Raw genomic sequence first — 24,662 nt, forward strand, 5'->3', positions numbered from 1 at the left:
TGCCACAGCATGGAATATGCAAAAGCAGGGGAAAAAAAGGAAAAGGCTCCAGCCCGGGTGATATGTTCTCCACTAACATGTGGGAGAAGCAGGTTCTGTTCCAATCCTCTTGTTCCCCAGGCTGTCATGGGCGCCGAGTGTTGCAGAGATAGCAGCAGCAGCTTCTCCAGCTGATTAACCAGAGACAGTGACAGACTTTAACAGGAGTGCTACCCAGCACTCCAGAGCCAGAAGAATAGTTGCCTCAAAATAGAAGCAGATGGGCCTGTGCAAAACGATGGGACTTTGGAATTCAAAAAAGTGTGTTAGTGGGGAGGGAAAGAGGGAATTGTGTATCTGGTTTTAAAGGGAAAATGTGCATGCTGTCTCCTACTATCTTATCGAGGAAAAAAGATAAGGAGGTCAGGCTGTGCTAAACTGTAATGAGCTGTGGTAAACTGCGATTCAAAAATATGTTGAAACCTTTAAGAATTAAAGTAGAAGATTGATGTAAAGGGTCCATGTTACAGATCATGTATACAGTGATAATAATCCTGATAATAAATCTGAACAGGAGCAAATGTATTTCTTCCTTCAGATTTTGGACAAGTCAAACAGACTGCATGAAAAAGAGTGAAACGTCCTATTTTATAATCAGTTCTTAGTGTAGAGCTGGATTTGAAATTCCTCATTGCAATTTCCTAAGTTTGAAAGACATTTGCTGGTGTAGGGATTGAACTCTTTGAAGTTAGTAGGCCTGAGTCTCCAGCAGCTTTTACACCAGGGTAATTCCTTTGACTTTAGTGAAATTGCTCTAGGTCTGTGCTCTGGCAACTGAAAACAGAATCTTCCTCGTAGAAGGGCTTCCCATTCACTGAGGGAAAACGTAAGGGCTGGCCCTTAATTTATTGATCTCATGTTGCAACAGCAAAGCTATATTCTAAGAGCATGTTGCAGAGTTTTAAGGTGATTTACGCTGCCCTGAAACTGAAGTCACTAGTGCTCCCAATATATCGCTAGTGTGCTGTAGTGCCCCCCCAAACACTGAAAATAATGCTTAGGGTGGGATTCAGCTCATCACTGATTACAGACCACTAGAAGTTAAGGCTAAATTAGCAAATAAAATGGGCCTGGGCCCGTGCACTGACCCTGAGCTAACTTTTTCACATCCATATGGCTAAACTCGCTCAGCCTCTGAAACAGACTGACTGCATTTAATACGCTTATTGAGAATGTGTCAGGCCCATGCTGAGCCCTGAACTGTGTGCGGGCACTGTCTGGGAGAGTGCGAGGATGCAGCTGACGGTGCTAGAAATTTGACCATATGGATGGTCATGCACCAGTGCGCAGGGCTGTGTGATGGCCTGGCTCAGTTTAGTAGTACAAGAATAGTCTTTGCATCGAAGTCTGTGTCTGCCATATCTTAAATGTCCTTCTTAGAAAAAATGACATCTAGAGCTGCCTGTTTGTCCCCACTGAGTCTAAAAGAAGTCTATGGTGACTAACTCAGACCTAAAATCTAACTTTCACATGCCTAAAATTAAGTGAAATGTATGCTAGCTGTAGTGTTTGAGTGATACCACCTACACCCATGAAGAAAGAAAAAAGAGGGTAGATTTCTTACTCTGTGTGTCTGGATTTAGTATCTAGTAAAGCTGAATCTTTGTGTGAAGAAATAAAGAGTAAAAATAAGACACTTTCTGCCATATGTAGATCAATGTAGAAACAAGCACTCACCAAGCTAGGTGAGATTCTGATATCATGCACTTTGTTTGTCACCTCTTTAAGCAATATAAACAGTAATAGACATTGTATCATTTTAAATTACCTCCTCCAGCAACATGCTGATTTTAGACTTGGTTTTGAGCCTCCACGCTACCACGAAACAGAGACAATTCACTCTCATCTTAGAAGATTTTACCTGGTGAGACACAGCGAACACCAGTCAATACCATTAAGGTGAGCAAGACCCTTCTGCACTACCAGCAATTCTTCAGGGTATCATCTCAGCAGAGTTCTGGGGAGATGCTCTCAAATCTCAGAATCAAGTGGAAAAATAGAGTAATGGGCATGTCAGCACAGACTGATTAATCATCATTTAAGTTAGAGTTTGGGGGACATACTTATCCTAATGTAAGAAGAGTAAGCCCCCACTTACTGCTCTTGTTACCTAACGCTTGACATGGCCTCAATACTCACTTAGGCCTGGCAGAGACCCAGAGAGACATGCTGATATTCAAAGCTGCAGTTGCTGAATCTTTGAGCGTCCCTTGATGCATCTGATTAAAGCAAATGATCGATACTAAACTTTGAGAAAAACTAGTGTGGGGATGTTATGGATGACAGTCCATGAATAAATAACTCTGATAATGGCATTTGTCTTACTATAAAGCTTATTCATAATTTAGCAAGAATAATGCCCATTAAAGAACACCTAGAATGATCACTGCCAAAATAAGGAGTTAATTGGTTTCTATCTTCTGGGAACTCTCTCATAATAAGATCAGTATGGAAAAGTGGCTACCAACTCTATTTAATGAATATAAAAGTACCTACCCTCCATATAACTTCCTCCTCTTCTAGTCTTTTTTCAGCAGTTTTTGGACGTCTGCTTTTAATATACATTCTCTAACTGAAATAAAAAAAAAAGCAAAGTCTCATCTTTTTTTCTTAAAATAAATAAAAAGGAAGGATTTGACCCGATCTCCACTGAAGTCATCAGTGTTTTGGGCCCCAAAGTAAATATCATGGGACCCTTACAATAAGCATTGCTCCTTATTAAGCAAATCAGTGTTGCTGTACACTAAATTTAGAGGAAGAAATAACCCAGTTATGTCAGAGAAGTTATGTACTTTAATAAAATGTAGCTTGAATATTCATACTGTATGGTTATGTAATGCCTATAAAATGTTTCCTGCCCCACTGCCACAAAACCAGTTTGCAGATGTCTGACTTTTAATCTTGAAATACTGTCTGTCTAAGAGAAGGGGAGAACACCAATACTAGAGCCTTGCTCTAACAAAATACAAGTGGTTTGTATTTTCACATAAGGACTGTACATATGCATTGGCACATCTGTTCACTACACAATCCTACAGCCTGGAATGGATAACATTGACTTCAGGGATTAATGCCAGCCTCACTAGAATAACAAACACTTGTACTCTAACAGTCCTTGCAGATTAAAACAGGACATGTTCCTTTGGACATCATGTCAAAATGCAGAGTACCATCTGACCCCGCCCTCACCACGTGATCAGTCACCTGTTTCTATTTAACATGCTCTATTTAACAAGTTTAAAATAATGGTGATAGAGCCAGTGTGTTTCAAAACCATCCTGGATTAATACTCCGTGTGGAAAATTATGATGTCCCTTAGTGTTTCACATCTACCTCTACTATATTAAACACTACATAAAACAATCCAAATTCCAGACGTTCTCTCTAGATATTGTAAGTATGCTACATTGGTATTTATGAGATCAAAAACATGCCAAGGCTTTAAGTCCATGATTCTAAATAGAAACTTTTGGTTTCACTGAAGACCAAGCTTTGAGCACACTGCTCCCCTCACCATTGAACATGCCACAGCCTTGACCTTGAATATGCCCACAAATGTCACCACTGTCACTTCTCTTGAGTTTAAATACAGAAAATGAGGAGGCTATATAACAGTGCACTCCAAAGCTCTGCTTTCAAAGACCGAATGGTTCAAAGGACTGCTATTGAAATACAGAGACTTTCTACAGGTTAGCTCATCTGATGCCTCAGCACACAGACCTTGGCAGTGCCTGTTCTGCCTCTTGTGCCTAACGGGTCAACAGCATGAAACAGTCCTTGCTAATTGGCACTTTTACTAGCAGTCAAAGCAGGGAGACAAAAGGTTTGACAGACCTGAAGAAAGAAGCCAGGGAGATGTGAGAGGTGAGGAGAGGAAGACCAGTTCTCCTCAGCCCCACCAACAGCAAAGTTTACAAGGATCTCAAACGCCCAGAGTTTGCACTACTATTCCCTTGCACTATCATGCCCTACGTTACTGAGGTTTCCTCCTCTCCTTCCAGGCTGTTTCAGTCTCTTTTATCTGCTCAGGTTTCTGCAGTGTACGCACAAGGTGGAGGCTGAGGTACCAGGGCAGATGGATGGAGTAAAGCAGGAGCCAGGGCTGAGGACAAATGCTGCTGGTCCTGGAAAAAGAAGTGCTCTTGCGGTGCTGCCCATCTGGGCACTTACCCAGCACAGGCAACCACCGGCAAACCTGAGAGGAGCTCTCGTGGGGCAGCTCCTCACATCCGGATAGCTATTCTGGGGGGGGAAGTGATGCAGATTGGAGCTCCCTCGGCTAAGGCAGTTTTACCTCAGGTTGAAGGGCTATACCATGCGGTCACAGTTTTCTGGCTGTTTCTCTTTTCCCTCGGGGGAAATAGGATTTTCCTGGAATAGCATGCTTGCGCCTCCATGCACTGAATTACACTTTCCCCTCTGTGGCTGTCCAGAGTGAATTGAGCCGAACGGAAGCACGCTAATGCAGAGAGCTCACACTGCATACACTACACTAGTCCTACTGGGGAGATTTTAGTCTCCAAGGATAGTAGTCCAACATACTTAATGAACACTGTTCTTTCCTATTATTTCCTGTAAGAGAAAATAGAGAAAGCTAATTCACTACGGAAATCTGCATAATTAGGGTCCATCATTTCCTACCGAGAGGAAAATCACAGACAAAGCAGAACACTTTCCCCCACCCTTTTAGCAATTTTCTCAAGTAGCTGTTAGCTCCTCCACCTCTGAAAAGGAGAACTGGTACCAGAGGAACCCTGTCTGACCAGAAGAACTGCTTTCCCTGTACTGCGACTGCCACGCTCCCCAACTTTTGAATTCAAAATATGTTCTGATTAGGAAATGTTTAGTTCATTTTTTTTTCTTTCATGATACTTGGCTTTGAAACCAATTTATAAATCCTGTACTAACCCAGGAGAGAGATACCTCCGTAGAACATTGGCCTGGCAGCCCAACAACCCTATGGATGTCAGCGCAGGCCTGGGCTGCGTCAGGAGTCTGCCAGAAGCCGCGGGAAATGGCTCAGCCTGCTGTAGGTGTGGTTTGGTGAGTGATGGAAGGAAATCAAGCAAGTGACGGTGGTGCTGGGGCAGCGAGGCTGAGGGCCCCCTGCAGTCCTGGGGAGAGGGAGGCAACCTGGAAGGAGGGCTGGGACCGAGCCAGACTGGGCCAGGAGAAGGGGGAAGCAGGACTGTTGCAGGCTCAGCGCCCAGGAGCATCAGGCTCATTTCTGGAGAGTGGCAGTTACAAATTCCTGCTTCTGCCAACTTCTGCATTTTGCTCTGTCTCTTTCCCAGCAAACAGGGTGACTGCTGTGTGGTGGTGCTCATGGAAGGGATTATCCAGCCAAAAGGGGAAGAGGGAGGGAAAGAGGATGACAAATAGTTTGAAATAGGAAGAGAGAGATGTTAGAAATGCACAATCATGATTGATATATATTGCATTATTCCAGCAGAACAGTTAGTGACATCAAATCATAATATGAATTTAGGGTCCTCTAAAACAAGGTAGGGTTCAATGCTGCCAAAAATAGGAGGTCCCACTCTTTCTCCTCTACTCCACCATTCCAGACGGAAGCACTACCTCCTATTTAGAGCTAGCTATGGCATGTGTTTGGACAGCCCTTCTCCCTTCTCTGTGCTGATTTAACTCACTACTCTGACAAAAGAGTAATCCAAGGAAGGGGAGAAAACTGAGGGGGGATAGATTTCTGTCTCATCAGTGAGTTCAAGGAGACAAGGGAGGCATCTGAATAAATGACCCAACATGTGTAAAGGAGAAAACAGAGCCTCAGGGATAGGAGCAGGTGAGCAGGAGAGAGGCAAGGTGGAGGAGAGAGAGGAGCTCAGCATTTCAATAGCAGCAAACTCGTATGTTGTCTCAGCTGCTCCTAGAGCAGCACTCTCCTTTATAGCAGCTTTAAGGTAGATTATAGCAGTCTAAGATGACTATATGTTAGGGCATCATCACAGTGCTTTTGATTATATAACTACTTCAACATAAAAATCACCTATAAGCAAAGATTGGGAAGGGAACTTAAAATCTGCAAATCAGACCTGAGTTCACATTCGTTCAGAGGCATGAGCAGCTGAGCAACAGGAGGGCTGGAATGCCTCACGAGAGGACGTTTATTGGAGTGCTGCACCTTCAAAACTCTTCCCAAGTTTTTCTCACTTGGGTGTTCACATTTATGTCTGTTCCTCTTATTCTGCTTCATTTCTTATTCTGTGAATTGATAGGACAGGCTCAGAGCTTGGATTCTGTACCTGAGATATTCCTCATATGTTTAAAATAGTTTTTTACTGTCTTTTTTAGGCTCTTTAAATAAATCAGATGACAAGTGAGCAACACAAAAATCTTCAAAAGAAAAGACTGAGAACAGTATGCTTTATGTAGAGTTTGATCAAATTAGTAAATCAGATTTTCTAATAAGTGTACTCCTGGCAACAGATGATGATAATCTCAACTTTCTATTAAAGCACATGGACTGTATACTTCCAGGTTTGCTTTTCTTTTTTTGCTCTGATTGCTAACATACTAAATTATTTTATCTCCAATGTTCACACACCTTTCTCTGATCAGTCACTGAATATATTATCTAAGGAATCATTTTGCACACCTCCACACTCAAGTCCAGCAAAAGCAGAAAGTTTCATAAATCATGTGAGAAAACCTTTTCTTATAAGGCTCTAAGACTTAATCAGTCTGGATAAGTTTTTTATACAGTTCTAAGCACCTAATTTTTTGAGATAAGCCTTCAAAAGTTGGAAATCAGCCCCTCTGCATTCCACCTTCTAAGATGAGAATTATTATCCTCAGCTCCACAGTAGCTGGAAACCTTAAAGCTATGTCTAAAATCTGTGCTGTACCTAAAGACAATTTGAAATGCTCTTTTTTATTCTTCTTATTACTGTTAATACTGTTATTGCTTTGTAGATCAATAGTAACTTCTCATGAGCAACTGCATACTCTGTAAATCAGCATCCTGTTTTGGACAACCTTATGCAGACTGCCTCAGTTAGCTATTTTTGTGCTGTGATTAGTTTGCTATGAAGTATTCACCAGCTCACATCTGGGGGGAAGGGTGGACTGGGAACAGGGATAACAAACGGTAATCAGCTGCTTGCATGGCTTCTTGTAGAGACCACAGACCCCACTGCTATGCCCAAAAAGCAACTGCCTGAGATTTCTTATCTCTTCTAAAGTTTCACACCAAATCGAAGATCTTTACAAGCACTTCCTGTTCCCCTTGTAAAAACCCATCAGCTAAAAGCTGCTAGTAACTTGTGGCCTTCAAAGGTGAGACTTGAATATCAGCTCTCCCCTTGTGCCACTTTTCAATACAAAGGAAACTCTGAGCTTTAATTGTCACACAAAAGAGAGTGCCTTAACCCACACAGTCCCCCTAATTAGGGTCTGCATGTGTATACATCAATGACCTTTAATGGCAGACCATTAGCACCTTAAACATTACACTCTCATTGGTTCAAACTCTGTGTGCAGAGAAGATTTTTCGTATTAAAGGTCTCTTTAATCTAAGGAAAAGGATAATAAGATCCATTGCCTGGAAACAAAAGTCTGCAAACTTTTGTAATTACTCATTTCACAATGAGGACACTCATCAGCTGAAACACCTTCCCCAAGGCTGGTCTCTCTTGGAAGCTACGGCCCTTTAGTGTTGAAAAACCAGTAAAGAGTGTAAATACCAGGAAAGGAGCATAAACTGTGGAGGGATTTATGTCTGGCCACATGACTGTCTGTGACCAGACATCAGCTGAACCACCATAACTAACACTCCCCGGGGGGCTCCACATACATTATCTGGAATGACTCCCTTCTCTGGCCCTCAGCTGCTTGTTCCCCATGCCATGACCTCCCTCACCCACTGGTACCACCACAAGTGCTTGTGAACTGCAGACTGAACCGAGCCAGGAAATTAATTCTAGGGAAAAAAACAAAAAACTCCCCTGGACTAGACTTTTTCTCAGTTGGATTGAACTGTATTCATTCATTGATCTGGCTCATGGCACGACCCCATCAACCACAGCACCCACAGAACCCCAGAAAGGACCCTTGCGCTAATGACAAGGAACCAGTGCTGCCGTGTTGCAGTATTGCTGCCAAACAGGCAACCTTGTCCTTAATATGACCTTTTGTAAGGTGATGTACTCTAGTTTAAACCTTGAAATCATCAGCTTAGTTATATGACAAAACCAGAGAGCAAAATAAGTATAAGAGTAAAAGGCCAGTCTCAGTTCTCGGGCTTGTCCTCCTTCCAGCAGGGGATTTCTATCACCCAGAGTTTTCCAGTGAGAAACCTCTATGACTGGTCACTGAAAAATTCTTAATAAGCACTGCTCCATATTCCTGATGCTCATAACTGTTATGATAAGTGATAAAGACGTTTTTGTGGCCATTGACTTGGGAGTCGTTTTATGATCCATTTAAAGGGAAATGATCTCAGACCAAAAATGGTGTGAACAAATTCTAGAACTCCGCAGTAGCAAATCTACTCCCTGCTGGATCAGGAAAAAATCTGCCACTTTCAAAAGTTGTACTTTATATTATGCTTCTACATCATCCTTTTCTGAGTCCCCTAATGATTCCCCTAATAATTTCCCCACTTCTTTGCATTTTTTCAGGACAGGCCTCTCTGGTCATCTTCTGATCTCTACCACTCCGAGGTCCCAGACACTAGGTGTCATCTCCCACTTTATGTTCTGGCACAGAAGCACATTTTTTATCTTCCACACAGACATTCCAGAGGTTGAGATTGTGGGATTCCACTTACGCCTTTACCTCTCCGATCACCCTAATTTTCCCATCTATCCCCTCAGGGTGCCACATGAATGTTTTCAAACCCGGTGCTTAGGGGAAAAGCAAAGGCCTAGCAGGCCTGAAAACGTGGAGGCTAACAAGTCTATTGCACTCCAGGTAGATGCCAGAAACCCTTTGGCAAGGACTTGGAGGAGTACAGAGGTGGATAAGAGATTATAGTCATCATTTCAGTGCTCAAGGTGCCATAAGCACTTTTGAATGGGAAGCTGGTATGGTCTGCAAAGACATTGCATCAAGTCATTTTTTTTGCAGATTCTGCACCTGACTTGGATAAGACTTGGATAAATGGGGCGGGGGGGAGCAGGAAGGGATCTTCAGGAACCAGGACTCTTCATCAGCCATGAGCCCCATCATCCTTTTAGCATCTTCATCCTGAACATCAATTAGATGCTCCTTCCTGACAGCACACAAACAGCTGGTGCTGCTTATATTATTGGTTCTAGGGGCTACCATCAAAGCCAGATGTGAGAAAATATTCCTTTCCCTTCCTTTTACTTCTTATTTTCCTTTCCCCTGGTCTCCATTTCACGTAGAGGCTGTTCGCCAAACCTGCATACAAAATTCTCCTCCCTCTCCCAGACTTATCTGGCTTAGGCAGTCACCCAAGTCCCTTCAAACTGCAAAGTTTTCAGCATACACGCCAGGAACAAGCCTTTCTTCATGCACTCCTTCCCCTCCCAACCTTCCCTTAGTTCCCCCGTCTGCTAAACTCCAAGACAGAGATTTCACTTACCCAGAATCTAATTGTTTATCATTACAATGTCCACCAGAGTTACTGTAGGAGGCACGACAGCAAGAATCAGCCTTCTCATTTACTACTGTAAGCACCACAGAGAGCAAACACAGGCCAGTGCCTGAATGTGCTGATGACCCTTCCCCTGCCAAAGCCCAAATTAACATTCTTAGGAGCACAAAAACATGGCTAGTCACCAGTCACTGCAGATAAGCATTTATAGTCTGACAGTCCTGGGTCACCTTTGCCTGGGAGATAAGCTGGAATCTGAAACACAGGAAGTTCTCTGGCCAAGCTGTAATGTTTCTGAGGATGCCTGGCTTGTCCCGGTTCCTAAATTAGTAGCTTCCTCTTTCCTACTCTGCAAGAGCTCTGGTGCCATTAATCTGACTAATGCAGGGCAAATCATTGTAAAGATGCCTTTTCGCCACACCGACTAGGGCCATGGCTTTAATAGCAGTAACCCTCTGTGGTCCTAAATAACCAATCACCAGTATGATGCTGTATAGACCACCTGCCTCCACCACTCCTGCTCAGGTTCCATGGCCTACTGGAAACTCTCCCTTCTCCTTTCCCTCCCACTGTGAGGGTAGGAGCACCTTTCACAAAGCAGTGTGCATCCCACGCTAAGAAATGCCTGGAGTCCCAAGGTGCCTATCCAGGACACCAGCAGTTATGTCAGAAGAGAGTTATGCCAGGCATCAAGTCTCCCAAGAAGAAATATCTGTGGATATGACATACTGGAAATGGTTGGAAGAAACAGGAACACTGTTCAAACAGGAAGAGTGTCCAGCAAGACCTTATAGACTCTCCAACATCACAAGCTTATTTTCCAGAAGAATCTAATGGAGTTTCACCAGAGGCAATGGCAAGGCTTAGAGAGCAACCATGGGTCTCTGGACTCGCATCAGCTGAGACCATTCAGCTAGCATGGGAAAGCATAATAAGGTAGGCAGAGAGGCCCAAGAGGATGTTCTGCACCCAGTTAGAGCACAAAATCCAGTTCAGACTGTAGGTGATCCATGCTGTATTATGAAGAAAGACTGAGCAGTCCTTCTTTCAGAAACGAAGGTGAAAGAAATGTCCTCACCTTTACTTCAACCTCCGAAGATCATTTCAGCCATATACTATGGTGTACTACTTCAACAGTGGGACCACAGCTTCTCTGTGGCAGGCAGGGACAACAGCTGCTCCTAACTGTTGCAGTTTTAAAGCTGTATTCCTTTTTTGGCATTCAGAGACTTGGAGCTTGCAGCAGGTGAAGACAGTTTTCCTTTCCATGCCTGTACCACTGAAACATCCCAAAGCCCACCTAGCTGGAACTAGTGCTATTCTGCATTTGATCTAATTTGTTCCCGCCTCTCCTTACTCTTGACCAAGCATTTAAATCCTCCTTTTTGTAATTGTGTCACGTCTAAGTTTTAAAGCCCTGTCCAAGTGTTCAGTGTCTGGTTTTATTCCAGACAGAAAGTACTTTTCTTGCGGTTAAAAAGGTTTATTGTTCATTTCACCCAGCACCTACAGAAATCAATTGATGGATGGGATTTCCATGCAGTGGCCTAGTCGGTGTGAGGCAGACAGACCAAATGCACCTGGATTGCTGTCAAAGGAGCTTACATATAGCAGACACAAATTTCACAAGGGGGAAGATCAATAATTACAAATTTTGATTAAGGAGAGAGGCAGAATAATAAAAGGTGTTCAAAACCCTGAAGATATGTGCCAAACTCTTGATAATTTATTAGCTAGTTTTTTGACAGGTAGAGACATTACCTTTTCTTATGACTGCCCATATTTTGTAATAGGAAGCACGGTGACTTTCAGAAAGCTCGTGCTACTTGGCTGATCTTGCCAGCCAGTCTATGAGGCTTTGGCCTTAATTCTGTACATGACAGAGGTCTTCCTCACCATGATGTTCTGACCACTGTTAGTCACTATAAGGAGGTTTCCTCTGCCTACATGCAGACATGTAGTGACTGTCACCCAGGTTGCCCTTATAATAGTAGATATCTGGCCAATACGTTTAATTTTTATGGAAGCCTGAGGTGGCTGGCTCAGCTCAGCTGCAGATGTCTGCTGTGTGAATAACTGAGATTAAGTAAGATGCTTGCTTGCAGCACAGCCTTTTCCAACAAATTCACCTTTATTTTCTGCATCGTGAACAGATCACAGAGTTTCAGTGCAAGCCATCTTCATTAAGTGTCTGTTCACATTCCCATCTTTGGGTAGATTGCTATCATTCTGCCAGAAAGGGATGCAAATGTCTGGTAAACAGAGTGTTTCAGAAATCTCCATCTTGGCCTCTTAATGCTTGAAGATTTCTGATTAGCCACCTCCAAATATCCCACAAGCGATGAGGAAAACATCCCATGTTGAAGTGAGAAAGAAAGGGCACAACTTGTGGGAATCTTTCCTTTAACCTGAACAGATTTGAGATCACCACCAATGCTTTCAAATGGAACTGCAGCTGGATAGCTGTCCATTTCGATGGCATTTCCTGGTCTGGCACATGACTGGAAAGGATTTTAGATATTTGATTTAGGGGGTAAGTACTCTTTGACTAATTTGGCTATTTGAACTTGCCAGATACAAATGTGAACATTTCTTAAAGCACCTGCTATCTCCCAGGATATTTGTGAAAATGAGGTGCTATCTCTCTTGAGGGTATCTTGGCAAATAAAACTTATAAACCACAGCCCCACATTGCAAAACATCTCTTATTCTTTTTACATGTCTGTTAAAAAAAAAAAAAAAGCCTGTGAGACCCAGTAGATCCTAATTAAGTTAAATCAATTGAAGAGTGCAGAGAGAGAAAAGGAGAGAAGAATATTTCAAACAAGCTATTTTTGCTTTTGACTTCACAAAACTCCTTTCCTTTCTCTCTCTGTTTATATGGCTGGGCTCAGCCTCAGCTAAAACAGCTGATTCCAATAAAGAAGTACTGGCAGCTTTCAGACCTGCTTTCCCCCTTGAATCTAAGAGGAAAATAGAGAAGAGTTTGCAAACTTTTCCAAGTGGACCTGGAGGGGATCACTTTCTAGAATTTGAATGTCTGGCAAAAGAACTCATGCTAATTATAACATCTCAATGCTCTCAGTTTCCCAACCCCTTTCCTGGCCTTTCCCCAGAGCAGAAGAAGGAATGTACAGGATTCTTATTGCCAACGAATGGTAAACTCAGGAGTCCTTATTTCTTCCATTTCTCCAGCTGAACCCACACCTGCCTTGGACAGATCTATCTATAACAGCTGTGAAATGCATGTTGCATCCTTGTAGCTTGCAATTGCTAGGATGTGAGACCACAGCAAATTGAAAGCCTGTATCCTGCTAAGACAATTTGTCAGTCTTCATTTGTAGCAAGCTGTGTGGCAATGCCACTGCTAGTTAAAGGGTCAGTATGACTTTCATTTAAGATTACCTGTTCTCTTTGAGGGCCTCTATGCATTTCCACTTGTGGGATATAGAATTCCTCATACAATAAACTACAGATCTGCCCTGAAAAGCTAAGCCTGTAACAGAGGGCTTGAAAATGCATGCAAGGATGACGCGATTATGTACTTCTTATTAGGTACTACATCTTCTCAGCTTCCTCAGTGTCTGCATCGCTGCAGCAAAGAGCAGCTGGAAATCCCCTGTATATTTTCAGACTAAACCTTTCCTTTGCCTACACAGACCAATTATGAGAAAATAACTAAACATTTTGGGGTCCTCAACTACTTTCCATAACAGCACAGTATAAAGGATATGATCTTTGAATCTGGTCAAACAGTACATGGTGTACATTTTGAGAGGAGTGTGAGGGCTCCTCCTATATATATCTATCTCTCTGGAAAGCTGAATACAGCAGGGATACAAAATGACTCTGGGAACAGATGAGTGTCCCCCCAGGGACTTTGATTTGGGCTGGGACTGAGATGTCCTGAGGGACAATTACACAGCTGGCCTCGTTTCCTTTTCCTAATGTATCCTTAGTACATTATCCAATGCAAACCCTCGGACGTCACGAAACACCCCAATGCCAAGAGAATCTGCAACTGCCCAGTTAGGGCTGCTTTTCACTTTCCTTTCTATACAGCAAAACAGTGGAAGCCACAACCCGACCCAGAAAGCCTATCTTGTAAAAGAGTCTATTGCTCAAGCCGGAGCTTTACAATGCTTTCAATAATTCTTTGGAGTTTTTTACTATTGCTTTCATTTAAATATAATGCCTTATATCAAGACCTAGTAGTTTATTTCTGATTTTCTATTTCCCCTCTGAACATTATTTTGTGTCTGTTAATTTCCCAGGTTTTTTTTCTTCTTTCTGTGTGTGTAATGGCTTGCTTATATGTTTAATGAAAATGAGAAAAAAGCCTAAAAATGAATATATAGCAAATCATATTCCAGCTGCCATCTCAGAAGGGAAACAGAGAAATCAAATAAAATAGTATTACCTTCTGGGTCCATATAGCTGGTTTGTATCTTTGTATGTCTTTCTCACCCATTTTGCTGTTCCTACCTTCTGACATTGGTTTGCAATTTGTGTTCTGGAGTCTTAATACATTATTCAAACAATGACTGTATCCTAATTTCCACTATCTCATCTGATAACCTTGAGTCTCTTTTTATCTCAAGAATTAAGCAAACGAGCCTGTTTTATTTTTATACGCTGTTTGCTGAGCCTCAGCTAAGCTTCAGGTCTGAAATACTCAGACTTACTGGAACCATAGATTTGAATACAAGCAGGTTAATCTTTCCAGCACACAAAACTGGATTCTAACAACTTGCTCAAGGAATAAATTCCTCCCGAAAAGCACCCCCAAAATGATGGGCTTTGCATGGGCACTCTAAAGTCAGGCTTTCTTAGAGGCCCTCTCTGCTTAGAGAACATGGGTTAAGTTCTAAAGTCAGAGGCCTTCCTATACACTAATCTTTCAGTGGCAGGTTCTTTTTTTATTAGAGCTCAGAAGATAAAGTGTGGATATCTGCAGAGATTTCTGCTGCATCAGTATAGCATAAAGAAAAAGGTAGTTTCTCAAGGGAGAAATTAAGCCAGTTAGTATATCATAAATCCAAACCAACACTCTAAACTCCACCCAAAAATCAATAAGCAATCAACATAGATCACAGGGTACCCAAAATATAATCATCTCAACATTCCTCCAGTGAACAGCTGGAACCCTTTTCTCTGCACCAACAAAATTATTTCAATAGATTTAAGAAGTAGTGTTTACATAGATCATAGTATGGATGTTTGCACCTATGAACTGCATCCTCTTGGCCACATATAAAAGAAAGATGTTCTGGCTAGTTCTAAGACAATCAAGGAATAACTGGGAATAAAATCAGACTATTCATTGGTCAAATGAAAAACAAATGGCTGATAAGCATCTTCAATCCAACAGGAAGATACATTCCTCACAATAATCTCTGTTTTGTTTGATTTTTATCTGGCTTGGGTGTTGTGACAGGATGCCAAGCTGTCTATAGTGGAAATCCTCAAAGAAGGCCAAAGACAAAACAGCCAGGTTTTATCTAGGGAAGGGGGACTGGAAACATAACTTTTCAAACAGAGCAACCAGGAACAACTGAACAAGATTGTTTAAAGTTTGGTACACAAACTCTCCCCCCATCCACTGCATCCTTGTTTCCAAGCAACTCCATGACTTCAGAGGAGCAATAAACTCTTCCCAGCACCCTCTGAGTCCCAGGAAGGCCATCTCCATCATCTCAGAGGCCTGGCTGGCTTCTTTCAGCTCCACATCACAAGCCTCCAGTTCCCTGTTCCTTCACCAGCTACATCCTGCAGTCCCTCCATACCAAATGTGCTCAGATGCCCAATGGGAAGGAACCATCTTCTCTTCCCTCCACAGTCCCACCTCACCCAGCCACTGTCTTAAGGGAAGATATGTATAATTGTGAAGATACGAATAAAGCAAATGCCATCCAAGACAGCCTAAATTAGCTTTCATACATCCATATGTCAATGCCAGCCAGAACCAAGAACAGGCATTCAGCTGTGCCATCTGGAGAAGAGAAGAGAAAATACAAAGCTAACCTGTGTCTGTGCACTGAAGGCAAGCTGGCCAGGTGCTCATGCCAGCACCTTCACCTGCTTGTTTTCAAGCTGAACAAGAAAAAAGGAGCTGGATAAACTCTTGCAAAAAACAGTTCTCAGAGGAGAGAAACCGACTGTCTAACATTACTTGGTAGGACTTTTTCTGGGTAAAGAATAAGGACAGCCCAGCCCATAGCACTAAGTTTTATAGGTATATTAACAGTATCTCATGAATAGCCAAATGGATACACATAACTGATCTGACTTCATCTATCTGTAGAAGAAGCACTGACGAGCTAAACAAAGTCAGTCTTCATACTGTGCCCAAACTGAAAAGAAAACTTTAATGTATATATTATATGGAGGTGAGAGTGTTTATACACATAAAACCTGTAATTGTAATTTCACTGTGACCTTGTCAATAAAGTTCACCACAAATGAAGAAGCTAACAATAGGAAAAGTTGGCCAGCCTGTCAGTGTCAAATGATGGTTTCGTGAACACAACTCATATTACAGCTGTTTTAAGAAAAGCTGCTAGCCTGGCCTCTTGAAGAAACTGTCCCACTTACACAGGACATTGTACCTTCTGCTAGGATTTAATAGCTATGAAAGTCATGCTTTCAGCACCCAAGTCATGGCTGAAATGAGAGCAATCTCTTCACTGCTAGGCTATGCGTGGCTTGGACAAAAATGAAGAGGAAACAATGTAACATTTTCTGCCCTGAAGATATTGCACTGGCTGCACAGAGACAATGCAGATCTGATTTTCTCACAAGGCTCTCATGTCAGTTATGGAGCGGAGCCAGGTAGGATCTTCTTCATAGCTATCTGTGGCCTAAAGCAACTGAAGGATTTGGTAAATCTTATGAGCAAGAAATCTCTTCTTTGCTTCCAATTTAGTGGATTTATTAGAGTTTTTGGATACCTTTTCGCTGCAGTCAGCTAGCTTTTGCTTGAGAACCCTCCAGTGAGGACTCTGCCTGGTTTCCGGACCACTTGGACTTCTCTGGATGATGACAACCAATGGGGTCTTCAAGGACAGTCATGGAGGGGATGACTCAGAGTCAATTCAGAGTCTAAATCCAACAATAGTGTCCATGGGAGGAGAAATCGTCTTCCTCAGAATTTAAACTGCAGTTTCAGCTGTCTTTTAGAACAGGTCATCAAACCAGGACTCTTATCCGGACAGTAGTCATGACCAAACTTCTGATTATCAGCCCAAAGGGAAAAATACTCCAGAGTGCAAACCTGATCTTAGCTCAAAAGATGCAAAGAATCTTCATCCTGCAGATAACAGCTCATTCACATCATCAGCTACCGGAAAGTCCTGCACCATAGCAAAGCAATGAAACAGAAAGCTCTCCAACTCATATCCCTCTTCTTAAGTGGCTCGTCTTCTGCAGAGACTGAGTCCCTAGCCACCTGTCAAGTCATGCTTTACCTCCTGTACTCTTCGTAACTAACTTTTTCTTTTCCTACATGTCACTCGTGGCAGCAGAGCTGGCCACCCAATGGTGCAGAGAGTCACCCCCCTGAAAACTACTGCAGAACGTTCCCACTCTTCCAGCAATTTTGAAGAGCCCTTCAATGGGTTTTACAGTTGGTGGTATTTTTTTTAAAATACTCATGATTTTTTTGACAGTTGCTAATCTTCAGAGAAGGTTAAAAACTCTGTGAAAACTTACACTGCTGAAAGTTCTATTGCTGATGTATGTTGAAGTTATCACAAAGACCTGCAAAAGGGGAAAGTGTCTCAACTTATAATTGCGAAGCAAAAATCTTCAGGAGAGCAGTAGAGAAGATCAAGGAATTTGGCAGGGTATATATTCTGGAAACAAAAATGATTTTCATATTCTTTCACGGGTAAATAAAAAAAAGACATTAAAAGGAAGAAAAAAAAAACCTTTTACAATAACTTTAGAGGTTATACCTAATCCTGATGTTTTGGTAATCAAATGCTTTATCAAGCCAAAAAAATTTTAATTTGCTATTTTAAAAGCTCCCCAGCTGGAAATAGCCTAATCTCTAAAGGAGCGCCAGATGCATAGGACAAGAACAGTAAAAGCTCTAACCCAGCAGTCTTCCTCTTATCTTCACTGGTAAGAGGAAATGAATGAGTCAGCAGATCAGAGAGGCAGAAACGGAGTGTGTCGCTCCAGTAATTCTGAAACATATGAACCCAAGAAAATGTCTCAGTTATCAGGAAAACTTTTAACATTAATAAAGAATTTCTTTGGAAGTCAATGGAAGGATTTCAAGTTTGAAAGCATAATAAGCCAGAGGCTCTTTATATCAGTCATTATTTCGGATCTTAGTTTAGTAATAATACCTAGTTCTAACATCATTTTTCATCATTTGATCAAAAACTGCTTCACCAAAGAGTTCAGTATTTTTACTGCTATTATATAGAAGGGGGAAAAAAGGGTAGAACAAGAAGTGAACCTTGTTTGATAAGACTTTTTAAGAGTTACAAGAGACTGCCGTGCAATCTAGATTAAAAGAAAAAACACAGACTAGAGTTTCCATGTTTGCCTTTGATTGATTAGATTGCATTGTTCTTGCAATGATAAGCATGTTAACTAAGGATGCAATGTGTTTCTTAAATGGCAGCAAACTGTCAAAGACTATAAGATTAATTTAGGATTGAAAAATTGCTAGAAAAAGAAAAATATTCAGTGGAGAAACAGAACCAAGCCCTATATAAAGTGAAATTCCAAATGAAAAGCTCAGATAAATACCCTGCATATAAAAGGTTTAATTAAAATTCTTCTTCAATCCTTTAGTTTGATTATTGAGCTGCATATCTCACAGATTCTGATTCTCTCACAAGTTTTCTAATATTCATTGCTTTTGCACAAGCTGGGATGTCCTCAAAATACAAGTCTCTTTCAAAGTGCTTTGGTATTTTCACTTTTGGCCATATACATACATACATATGTATAAATACATAAATATAAATTTTTAAAATTTTGTTCGAGTTGAAATAAAGATATTGCCTAAAAAATCTCAAGACTGCTAAGCGAGTAGAATTGTTGAAAGGTCATTCTATTTAATTAACTTCACATTGGTAGAACCTATATGATATATTCCTGATGGCCTGTATGCTATAGATACCTAGAAGGAACCCAAAGAAGGGCTCTTACCATTTTCCCATTTCCCCATGGTAAACAGCTTGAGAGAATCTTACTAGCTGACCAACTACAATAATTTAAACATCATAGGAGGCTCTATTTACTCCTAATTCCTTATTTTAACTGGCATCCTCTACAGGAAAAAAATAACAGAATCTAAAAGTGAATAACCCAAATTTAAAAGGTAGCTTCATGAGGCACGTGATAGTTTTAGATTTCTTTGGTAGCCTGTGAGAAGCTGAAATTAGATACCTATAGTTTCCAGTTCACTCTGGATTGATTTTGAGAAGTGTGGCCCTCAGCTTCACAATGTATGAATTGCTGTTTCTAAGGAGCTCTGCCATACTGCACACTTAGAGGAGATATTCTAGACTGTCATTAGACAACTAGGCCACTGAGATAAAGTGTGATACTCTCCCAATTTGCAAAGCAGGCAAGGAAAAAAAACCAACTTTTCCAGAACAAGTTTTTCAAGTGCATGCAGGGGAAACTGTTACCTATAAAAGTAGTAGGATCTAGATTTCAGTTTGTTTCAACATTTTGTCCGAGATCTGGTAGTGATCACAGTAGTTTGCATTGTAATTGTCCATGGATGTAATTTGAGCACGGGTTCCTGTCTAGTTTCACTGGTATCACACTGAGCAGTTACATTCCCTCTCCATAATGAAAATATATAGGCCCACTGCTTCCACGATGCACATGCAGGAGGAGTCCAGGCAGTAAAGGCAGCTGTCACAAAGAGACGATGCTGCCTCCCCTCCTGCTCCTTTCCTTGCTGCTTCTGCTTGACTTTAATCCATAAAGTCAAACATGAAAAGTGTGGGTCCATTAACAGATTATTCCCAAATTCTTAGGCTGAGAGTCTTCAATAAACATGTCTGGAGAACCATTTTGTAATAGCAGCTCCTGAACATGCAATCACTAGTATCTAATTCTCATTCAAATGGAACAATATGAATGAGACTCTCAGCTGCTTTGTTAGGAGTAGAATCGCTCAGGCATGGCATTCAGCTTGGTCCAAAATGAGCTTTTTCTAACCAAATGGCTTGCTTTAGCAGGGTAAACAGTGACCACCTGCTATTCTTTCAGCTGCAACCAAAGGAGAAGGAGCACTTTATTATTTTAACTAGCATGCAGCCGGAGTTGCATATCCCAGTGGATATTAATCAGCAAATTCAAAGCTCTACTGCTATCAAAAATGTAGCATTTTAAATTTATTTTCATAAAATATAGGGTCAAAGTGAATGTTAATCTTTAATGGGATGAAAATATGTCATTTCCTTGCGGGAATTAAAAAGTAGACATAATCTATAACTGACTTTTAAAGTAGACAATAAGGCAGTCAGCTTTACCTAGTAATAAAATATCTGGCATTTTAGAAGTGTATTTTCTATGAATTATTTGAAAAACAGATAGAACTATGTCTCCGTTTTGAAATTATTTCCTGGCATTTGTCAAAGCTCTTTTCCACTAAATAACTAAGTATCTTCTATCAGTGATTTGTGTGTTTATTAAATAGGCCATAATACATTGCAAGCCATATTGCCAAGCTATCATTTTATTTTAAAGAAATAATTTTTAGAAACCAAGTCCAGAATTAGGTTACATGCCTCTCACTTTTCAGGGCACCATTCAGGTATTAACAGAAATGGCTTACCTCTCTCTGCTTACCTTACTCTTCTGCAACCTGTAGTGGGATTTCCACTGTGGAATTCAATATCTTCTCTCTCAGAAGATCTCTTCACTCATATCTTCTTTACAAAACATGACATTTAAGTTTCTTAGATGGTTATTTGACTGGTTAGTGCTTTTCTGTGGTTTGATCTTCTTAAAGTGAAACCGGTGGGAAAGTTTGAGAGTATCTGTATTTCCCATAAATAAACAGAACATTAGTCCTGACTTGTACTGGGGAAACTATTTTTAATTTTAATTGTATTATGCAAATATAAGACTGGAGTGGTAGCCCTGGTTACATTCCCTCATTTTAATTATGATTTAGATGGACTGCTAGATTTCAGGGTATGCTAAAGAGATGTCTATGAGTTATTTATGTATTAACATAACACGGTAAAAATCCAAGGTTCTGCACAAAAATATGTACCTCTGCACAGGAATTACTATGCCTGTGTGACAAATGACCACTTTTCGGGTAAAAATGAAACCACTTTTAACAAGGCACGATGGTACCACACAGCAGAAGAAGAGCGCTGAGGAGTCCCAATTCTCTCTCATCTAAAGGTATACCTGCTTCAGGCCCCTTTTACACCGACAACAAGATGTCTGCTTGCCTCAGTCTAAACAAGGTTCAGGCGCAGAAGTTCTCAACTCACCACTGCCTGGAGACGAGTGGAGGAATCGGAGACTGTGGCAATGTAAAGTGCACGTGCTCTGTCTCCCCTCGGCTTCGCACATGTAGCTGGGAGCCCCAACCTGGGTGTGGGGCGCCGGGGGGGCTGCCCGCGGGGCTGGGCCAGGCCTGGCCGCAGGGCCTGTCCCTCTGCCCCAGGGAACCGGGGCTGCCGTGGGGCCGAGGCTGGGCCATGGCTGGGCAGGGCCAGGGCCCTGGTGGGGATGGAGCCAGCTCCACCACTGCAGCGGTGCGGAGCAGTGACTGGTGGCCCTGGGCCCGGCTGAGATGGCGGCCTGGGCCTGGCGTGGGGCAGCCTCTGGGGCAGCAACAGCGAGGGCTGTCAGTGCCCTCAGGGCCTTGATAATAGGAAGGACTATTTGTTACAGAAAAGAAAGGGATCTAAAGACACACGTGCCTTGTCAGCTGCCTTTAGAACAAGTGTTTCTAGGCAGGAGCCTCACCAGAAAGGAGATGCAGGGGGTAAAGCCTGGGACACCTCAGGCCTCGCACTTTGCTTCACGCAAGCCAAGGCAGGGTGAGGTGCCTTCAGACTTCAAGTTCAAGTTGGGGAATGACAAATTTTTCAAAAGGAAGGGCATTTGTATCTCACTACAATGCTTACGTTTGGTATCATTAATGGTATCATTAACTAATGATCAGCTGTTGTTCCACTACAACTGGTTTCTGTAAATAACCAGGAGACTTTTCCAACTTTTGGCTAGGTGACCTGAAGAAAGAAATGTTTCTTGATAGCTTTTCTCCTTTTTAAGAAATTATGTAAATTGGTCAACTAAAAGAGGTGATCTTTTTTCTACACATTTTGTTTTGCTTAATATTCTATTTACCTTTCTTCACTATCATTGAGTATTAGTCTGCTGCTTTCAGAGATTCAATGATGAATGCAATGATTCCATCTGATAAATATACATTTATAACCCATCACTGTGTACCTGGAACTAAGATTTTTTTTTTCTTATATATGCTTTTTTGCTTTCACTGACATTGAATTTTATATTGAGGTTCTTTGGTTATTCATGACTGTGAGATCTTTTTGCAGCTTTTCAGAGTGAACTTCAGAACAGACTATGCCGCAAAAGTCTGTACCACATACAAACTTGTCAGTGGCTGAGAAAACATTCATGCCCATTTTGAGATCCAGACTATGTTGAACTATGTTCCAGTATTGATCTTAAGGAGATTTTGCTAATTTATGGAGTACCTAACCTTTCTCCATTTCTCCATTGTAGAAACATGTCATCTGTTTCTAACATTCTTTGAGCAGCCATTAATCCATGAGAAAAATTCCTCTATTATCCCATGAGTGCTTAGTTTTGTTAAAAGAGATTTTGTCAAATGCTTTTTGAAAATCCACACATATTATATGCTTTGGATCAGCCCTATCCACATGTTCATTTATTCTTTCAGTGAACTATAATAAAACTATGACTTTCGTCAAAAGTCTGTTTCCCAATATCTCATATTCCTCACGGTATTACTAAATTTATTCGTTATCAAGTTTATTCTTTTTTACTAATTTGTGGAAATCAGGTTTACCGATTCATATTTCCTAGGATCATGACTGGAACTTTTTTCAAAGTTCGATACCATGTTTCCCATCTGCTTTCCTGTGACATCGCGACACATGTAAACAATAATTACAAGTGTCAATTGGCAGTTTAACAATTTAACAATGCTTTTTAGAATTCTATAGAGAATGCCACCAGGTTCTAGTGATTTATTATTCTTAAGAGCATTGATTTATTTTCAAAATCTTTTATTGACACGTCAATCTGACACATTTCCTCAGACTTATTCCCTGTAAAGAACGGCTATGACATGGGAAGGATTGAGTCAGCCTTTCTGCAATAGTTATACATCACATAAATATTCCTTATATTTCTTAACCATATCCTGGACCTGGACAAGCTTCCTTATTCTGGTAGATTTGAAAAAGAAACAGCTTCTGTACCAGTAAAGATTAGTTTCTCCAGATCTTTTTGGCATGCCTTTCTGTGGTTTTAGTTTTAACTTGTCGAGGAGCGTGGTCCTTTCTAGTCTTCTTTACTGGACATTATTTCCACTTTTTGATTTTAAGCTAGGATATACCTAAATAGCTGCACCTTCTATTTCCTCTACACTAGCTTCCTCTTCTTTATGGATTTTTTTTTTAACTTGCACATTGCCTAGAATTTTTTGGAGGTGGAGGAGAGGTCTTTCTCTCTCCTAGGTGGAAATTGAAAGCATACAATTTAAACGATGACCACTACAAACTCACCTTTTACACTTACATACTTTAACTGTCTTCAAAAATGTAAAAGCTGATGGGAGAAGAGAACAAAACACTTTCTCTGTTCACTGCAGATAGTACAAAGAAGATGGGCTTGAGTTGCAAATTTTGTTTAGGTAATTTGAAACAAATTTCATATCTATAAAGATGTTTAAGCAACGGAATAGATTGTCAAAGGAGGTTGCAGAAAAAAGCAGGTTACACAACAATGTGCAATGGTTCAGTATCATAACAGAAGGGAATGGATGCTAGATCAACTCCAGTACCAGTTCATTTCCAAGTTTATTTTCTATAGCTGTATGATCCCCCATCCAACTCCATACTTATGTTTCCGTATAGTTGTTGAAGATTCTACACTGTGTGGGATTTGACAGACATACAAAAAGGATGTAAAGCAGTAGCAAACCTGAATCTATCCCAAAGAAGTTAAAGGACTTGTAGGTATTATTTAAGCAAGTGCCTTCCAAGAGAAGGGAGATCCTTCAGAGTTTTTACCTGAGCAGAGAACACACTGGCAACAGGTTTGTTCTTTATGTCTTCAGGTGTGAATGCAGTTCCTTTAAACAAAGTTTTAATGAGGGAAATACTTATGAAAATGAATTAACAGTAGGTGGCCTTAAAATCTCACTAACTGAAATCTCTGAGCTGGGACTTGAGGGCCAAGTCACTTCTAACATCACATGATTGTTAGCTTTAAGACAGTGGTACCTTGCTCATTCCTAATTTTCCCATTCACCTATGCCTACTTAAATTATCAAGTTTTTATAGCTTTCTGTATAACTTATAGCCTGATAGTTCATATGTGATAAAACTGTAGAATTAATATAACTAACAGATATAATGGATTCTTTGATTAATAGATCCCTATAGCTCTGGCAATGTTTAGCAGGCAGCAAATAATATACTGCTTTTTAATTAGTGCCAACTGAGAGAGAATTTTTCCATTTCAGATGATTATGGTTATCACTCATAACATTTTTAGGGATGAAGACTTTAAAAGGTTGAGCAATTTTGTTTTGCAGGAACATAAGATTATCTGAAAGTATCCCAAGTGTTTCTTGTTTCTCTGTATCTTCTACCTCTTCTCTTATATCATGCACTGCTCTTTCCAGGGAAGTTGTCCTCTTTCCACTAAGATTGTATACTTCACCCTTCAGGACTAATTATGTCCTTCTGCCATATTGACCTTGTCTTTAACCTTGCAACCAGCTCTGTCTGCTAGTGTTATTCTAAATTCAATAAGCTTTTTG

The sequence above is a fragment of the Dromaius novaehollandiae genome, chromosome 2, assembly GCF_036370855.1.
Source record: "Dromaius novaehollandiae isolate bDroNov1 chromosome 2, bDroNov1.hap1, whole genome shotgun sequence".
Taxonomy (NCBI): domain Eukaryota; kingdom Metazoa; phylum Chordata; class Aves; order Casuariiformes; family Dromaiidae; genus Dromaius; species Dromaius novaehollandiae.